General features: G+C 35.2%; 1 pseudogene; it reads right to left on the bottom strand.

Annotated features, from left to right (window-relative positions):
• Nucleotides 1–5,206: 5,206 nt before the first annotated feature.
• LOC111766218 (THAP domain-containing protein 5-like) lies at nt 5,207–6,768 on the bottom strand (annotated as a pseudogene).
• Nucleotides 6,769–7,274: the final 506 nt, after the last annotated feature.

The following is a 7,274-nucleotide window of genomic DNA, read 5'->3' as shown; positions in this document are numbered from 1 at the left end:
TGTATTTTTTTTTCCTAGAGAAGTTGTAGTTTACAGAAAAATCATATGTAAAATATAGGATTCTAATATATAATCTTATTATTATATTATTAACACATTGCATTATTATGATAAATTTGTTATAATTCATGAAGGAGCATTTTTATAATTGTGCTATTAACTATAGTCCATTGTTTCCAATAGGGTTTACTGTTTGTGTTGTACAGTCCTGATTGTTTTTTAAAATTTTTTCTAGTAACATGTACAATGTAAAATTTTCCTTTTTTACAGCATTCAATTATATAATTCATTATGATCACAATGTTGTGCTACCATCACCACCATCCATTTCCAAAACTTTACAATCAATCTAAATAGAAACTCTGTGCAATTTAAGCATTAATTCCCCATTCCCTACCCTTACCCCTAAACTCTATATTCTAGATCCTGGCACTATGAGTTTGCATATTTATATTTTTTCATATCAGTGATATCATCAATATTTATCTTTTTGTTTCTGACTTATTTCACACAACATGATATCTTCAAGGTTCATCCTATTGTTGCATATATCAGAAAGCCATTCCTTTTTATAGCTGAATAATATTCCATGATATGTACAGACTATGTTTTGTTTATCCATTCATTAGTTGATGAACACTTGGGTTGCTTCCATCTTTTGACAGTTGTGAATAATGCTGCTATGAACATTGTTGTGCAAATATCTATTCAAGTCCCTGTTTTCAATTCTTTTGGGTGTATACCCAGAAGTGGGCTTGCTGGAATATATGGTAATTCTAGTCTTAACTTTCTGAGGAACCAGAAAGTTGCACTGTCATCCATTGCAATTGCACCATTTTACATTTCCAGCAACCATGAATGAGTGTTACAATTTCTCTACATCCTCTCCAACACTTGTAATGTTTAGTTTTATAGTAGCCATTCTAGAGGGTGTGAAATGGCATCTTATTGTGATTATGAATTGCACTTCCCTAATAGTTAATGATGTTGCGCATCTTTTCGTATCCTTTTTGATCATTTGCATTTCCTCTTTGAAGAAATGTCTATTTAAGTCTTTTGCCTATTTTAAAAATGGTTGTCTTTTTGTCGTTGAGTTGTGAGAGTTCTTTATATATTCTGGATATTAAACCATTCTTGGATATGTGGTTTCCATATATTTTCTCTCATTGAAGAGGCTGTCTCTTTACTTTCATGATAAAGTCCCTTGATATTCAAAACAGTATTTAGTTTTGAAGAGGCTCCATTGATCTATTTTTTGTTATGTTGTTACTTGTGCTTTGGGCTTGTGTTTTGCATGTAAAGTCTAAGAAAGCATTGCCTAACACAAATTCCTGAAGATGCTTCCCTATGTTTTCTTCCAAGAGTCTAATAGTCCTGGTTCTTATATTTTAGGTCTTTGATCTATTTAAAGTTAACTTTTGTCTGTGGTATGAGAAAGGGGTCATCCTTCATTGTTTCGCATATGGCTACCCAGTTCTCCTACCACCATTTGGTGAAGAGACTCTTCTTATCCAATTGATTGGGTTTGGCACCCCTTGTCAAAAGTCAATTGGTCATAGAGGTGATGATCTATTTTTGAATTTTCAATTCAATTCCATTGATCTTTCTCTCTGTATCCTGTGCCAATACCATGCTGCTTTGGCCGTGGTAGCTTTGTAGTAAGTTTTAATATCAAAAAGTGTGAGTACTCCAACTTTGTTCTTCCTTTTCAAAATGTTTTTGGTTATTTATAAATAAAATATATGACTGGTTTTTCCAGTTTTGTGAAGAAGATGTTGGAATTTTGATTGGGATAGCATCAAATCGATCCCATTTCATTTTTTTTTTTTAAGATTTATTTATTTATTTCTCTCCCCTTCCCCCCCCCCACCCCAGTTGTCTGTTCTCTGTGTCTATTTGCTACGTCTTCTTTGTCCGCTTCTGTTGTTGTCAGCAGCACGGGAATCTGTGTTTCTTTTTGTTGTGTCATCTTGTGTCAGCTCTCCGTGTGTGCAACACCATTCCTGGGTAGGCTTCACTTTCTTTCACGCTGGGCAGCTCTCCTTACGGGGCACACTCCTTGCGCATGGGGCTCCCCTACGCAGGGCACACCCCTGCATGGCAGGCATTCCTTGTGCGGATCAGCACTGCATGTGGTCCAGCTCCACACGGGTCAAGGAGGCCCAGGGTTTGAACCTTGGACCTCCCATGTGGTAGACGGACGCCCTAACCACTGGGCCAAGTCTGCGGCCAATCCCATTTCATTTTGTGTAGAATTGACATCTTGACAATATTTAGTCCCCCAGTACATGAGCTTGAAATGTCCTTCCATTTATTTAGATCTTCTTTGATTTCTTTCAGCAATGCTTTGTAGTTTACCATGTATATATACTTAATATCCTCAGTGAAATTTATTCCTAAATATTTGATTCTTTTAGTTGCCAATTGTAAATGGAATTTTTCTTTGATTTCCTTTTCAGATTGTTCATTATGACTGTACAGAAACACTACTGATTTTTGCATGTTGATTTTGTACCTTGCTTCTTGGCTAAATTTGTTTATTAGCTCTTTTAGCTTTCTTGTAGATTTTTGGGGACTTTCTATATGTAGGATCGTATCATCTGCAAATAGTGAAAATTTTACGTCTTCCTTTCCAATTTGGATGGGTTTTATTTATTTTTATTTTTTGCCTGATTGTTTTGGCTACACCTTCCAGGACAATGCTGAATAACAGTGGTGACAATGAGCATCCTTGTCTTGTTCCTGATCTTAGAGGGAAAGCTTTCAGTCTTTCACCATTAAGTAGGATATTAGCTATGGGGTTTTCTTATATGCCCTTATTTTGTTGAGGTTGAGGATGTTTCCACCCATTCCTATTTTTCTAAGTGTTTTTATTGAGAAAGGGTGCTGTAATTTTAAATGCCTTCTCTGCATCAATTGAGATGATCAGGTGTTTTTTTTTTTTCATTCTGTCAATGCAGTATAGCATATCAATAGATTTTGCATACCTGGGATAAATCTCACTTGATCATGGTGTATAATTATTTTAAAGAGCTGTTGGATTCAGTTTGTTAGTATTTTCTTGAGGATTTTTAAATCTATATTTATGAGAGACTGTGATTTGTAATTTTCTTTTCTTGTAGTGTCTTTATCTGTCTTTGGTTTGAGGGTGCTGTTGGCCTCACTGAATGAATTAGGTAGTGATCCCTCATCTTCAAATTTTTGGATGAGTTTGAGCAAGATTGGAATTAATTTGTCTTGAAATGTTTGTTAGAATTTACCTGTGACGGCATCTGGTCCTGGGTTTTTTTTTGGGGGGAGGGGGGAAGATTTTTGTTTACTGAGTCAATCTTTTTACTTGTAATTGGTCTATTGAAATCTTCCGTCTCTTCTAGAATCAGTGTAGACTGCTTGTGTGATTCCAGGAATTTGTCTATTTCATCTAGGTTATCTAATTTATTGACATACAGTTTATTATAGTATCCTCCCATGATATTTTTAATTTCTGTGCTGTCAGTAGTAATGTCCCCTCCCTTTCCTTTCTTTTTTTTTAAATCTTAAATACTTAAAATTTATTAAGTTTTAATAAATACTGCTATATGCAAAGTTTAAATTATTCCTGAGTAAACTATAATTTTAAACAAATAGAAAATTACTAAAGCATACACTACTAAAAACAGGGTTCAGACTACTTAGTATTAGCAAAATGCAACATAGGGATACTTGAAAATTATCTGCACATAATTTATGCAAAAATTTTAACAGTTTTTTTCCCATATGGTCACCCAATGAGGACACCTTTTTATTCATGAAAATAAGTGAAATCTGGCCAAATATAATCACCATGCACTTACAAAATGATTAGTATTCTATTTACTGTTAAAAGACAAATAATATTTATTGAGTACCTCCTATTTTCCAGGATCAAAAACATATTACCTTATAGAATTCTCAAACCCATCCTACAAGGTAGGTAATAGTATCTTTTATTTTAAGGATGAGAAAACTAAGACTCAGACTAATAGGAACTTGTCCATACATACTAGGAAAACCATAGCTATCCTATTTAATTATACTGACTGCCTGTTTAAAGAAAGCATATCACCTATTTTTCACATTTGTGTTACTACCACCAAGACTTTGTTTTTACATTCATTTTTCTTAAATTCCTGTGGACTTAAGCCATATATTTATTTACATCATCACTTCTCTTCCCTACTTGTCATCCTAAGGTCTTCATTGAATATCTGTAATTTCTTGCTTATAAATTTCATTAAAATATGCAGAAGTGGGAGTTTATAGTATTAGGTATTACTGTATCATTCTGTTACTTAAAAATGACAAGCACACACTTTAAAAAAGCTATACCTACTAAGAAAAAGATACAAATTATGATTTCTAAAATATAATTATATATATTTTAACATCATTTTCATCTTTTTGGATTATAAATATGACCTTATAAATACAGGATGTGAAAAGCTTAAATGACTATGTATTAAGATAGAAAATCATTTGTAAGGTACTTAAATTTATATTCATTAATATTTAAGGTACCTCTCCTAAGAACTGCCCTAATGAGTGGTTCCTTATTTTAGTTTAACTGAATAAAACTATAAATGGTGTGTTTTGCTTTATAGTACAGATGAATAAGTAACCAAAAGGTCAAACAATATAGAATTGAAAAATATTGAGGATATTTCAATATTTACTGATAGCAAATTCTAGTGAACTTCTGGTGATATATAAGTAAAATCTTACAGAAAATCTCATGGTAAAATAAAGAACTGTGAAGAAACAGACTACATCAGAGATGTAGTAAATGCCCTCCGTTGCAGATTAGAGACTGAGGCTCAAGCTTGATAAGCAACCTAAGTCATATGCCAATGGTAGAACCAGGTCTGATTCCTGAGCCTAGTTTTTGTCCTGTTTAAAAAAAAAATCTTTTTAAACCATATCGCAGGGTTCCCATTTTATAACCTAATAATTTTATTTATTTACTATATTTTAACTTTAACTTGGAAAATTATCCAAGATTAAAGCACTTTTTTTCCCACAGCTTAACAATTCTCTAGTTCTCAAAAATGAGCATTGCAAGAACAGAATGTAGTTCATAACAGAGTACTTCCATAACTTCATTAAAATGAGAAGTTTATACAGAAAAAGTTCACTTTACATATAATTTTGGTTTGGCTGAAAAAAGCTTGGTTATAGCTTTAAAATCTCTTTATATCATAGTAACTTCGTTTGTCGTGAAATGGTTTTCTATAACCTTGACATTTTCTTCAGATAGTCATTTTCCTGTTTTAGCTGCCTTATAAGAACTTCCAAAGACTTCAATCTTCCTAGAGTTTGTTGCTCTTTTTTTTTTGTAATGTAGCATTAAAAAAATATGAAGTCCCCATATATACCCCACCCCCTCACCCCACTCCTCCCCCCATAACAACAACCTCCTCAATCATCATGAGACATTCATTGCATTTGGTGAATTCATCTCTGAGCACTGCTGCTCTTGTAGCTCAAGAAGTGTTATCTTTTAATGTAATTTGGAAACTCTCTTTCATAGATATTCCTTGTCTTGCTTGCAACAAGGATGTTCAATTTGTAAAACTTCTATTTCATAGTCTATATCCTTATATAAGGAATCTTCCATGTCTATGTCTTTCATTTCCATTGTTTCTTGTTGGGCAGAAATAAAGAATTAATTGCAGGTCTAGACTGGATTTTCCTGTGCTGAGAATTTCCACAGAGTTATTTGTAACATTTGGATTAGTAAAATGATTGGTGGCTATTTCAAGCACTTCTTGAGTTTTTAAATACTGCTGAATACCTTTTGAATTTGAAGTTGTGAAAGTAATAATTGTAGAATTTAGATCGCCAAAAGATGTGTGAAATGTATCTACATTTATATCTTGGTTAATTAATGTTTCCAAAGTTGATTCTGGTTTTTCAGTATCTTGTTTAACCAGGTTAAGAGTTAATATATTATTTTGCATATTTTCTGTATTTGGACCTGGTGGCTGTGCCAAGGCAGTTGAATCAAGTAATTCTACACATTCAGGAAGCACATCCTTGTTAACTGTATTTTTCTTTGGCTCATTTGATGCAAATGATTCCTCCTTCTTATCCTTCATTTTTTTCTTCTGAGACTTTTTTTTTGAGGAGTCTTTTCCCTGATTGTCTTTTCTTAAAAATTTCTCCCCCACCCCCCATGTTGTCTGCTCTCTGTGTCCATTCCCTGTGTGTTCTTCTGTGACCGCTTCTATCCTTATCAGCAACACCAGGAATCTGTGTTTCTTTTTGTTGCGTCATCTTGCTGCATCAGCTCTCTGTGTGTGCGGCGCCATTCCTGGGCAGGCTGCACTTTCTTTGGCGCTGGGCGGCTCTCCTTACCGGGCACACTCCTTGTGCGTGGGGCTCCCCTACGTGGGGGACACCCCTGGGTGGCACGGCACTCCTTGCGCACATCAGCACTGTGCATGGGCCAGCTCCACATGGATCAAGGAGATCCAGGGTTTGAACTCTGGACCTCCCATGTGGTAGGCGGACGCCCTATCCATTGGGCCAAGCCCACTTTCCCTGATTGTCTTTTGGCAAAGAAAATATTGCTGGGATTGCAGTTTGGTTCAAATACTGAATGCCTCACCTGATGTCAAGAGTCAGGAGTAAAATGGTCGCCATATACAAACTGGGATTTACTGGGAATCCATGAATCATGTTTCATATTCTTTAACAATTTTTAAGTCTTTTTTTGTCATGCAGGGGAAACGGGTAAAAACTCAGCTTCTGGTCTTTACCATTCTGTCCCACAGTGAGTCATCACGCAGGGGGATGCCTGGGGAGAGAGAGGTCGGGCAAGGGGCGCTGACTGGCCCTTCCCACTGAGGTGGGGCTGTGGGTCCAATCCTCTGAGCCACTGAGCTTGGGCTGGACCGGTCAAACAGAAAGACACTGCAACCATCACCTCACTTATGCCTCCTTCCACTTTCATTTCTGATTTAATTTACTTGTATCCTCTCTCTTTTTCCTTTTGTCATTCTAGCTAAATGCTTGCAATTTTATGACAATAAAATTTATCTGTGACATTTTATTGGAACCAACTTTTGGTTTTGTTAATGCTCTCTATTTTCTTGTTGCCTATTTCATTTATTTCTGCTGTAATATTTGTTATCTTCTTCTGCTTGCTCTGGGTTTAGTTTGCTGTTCTTTTTCTAGTTCCGCCAGGTGTGCAGTTAGGTCTTTGATTTGAGCTCTTTATTCTTTTTTAATGTAAGCATTTAGGGCTGTTAAATTTC

Source organism: Dasypus novemcinctus, chromosome 3 (genome assembly GCF_030445035.2).
Source record: "Dasypus novemcinctus isolate mDasNov1 chromosome 3, mDasNov1.1.hap2, whole genome shotgun sequence".
NCBI classification, from domain to species: Eukaryota; Metazoa; Chordata; class Mammalia; order Cingulata; family Dasypodidae; genus Dasypus; species Dasypus novemcinctus.
This window is presented reverse-complemented; position numbering and strand designations above follow the sequence as displayed.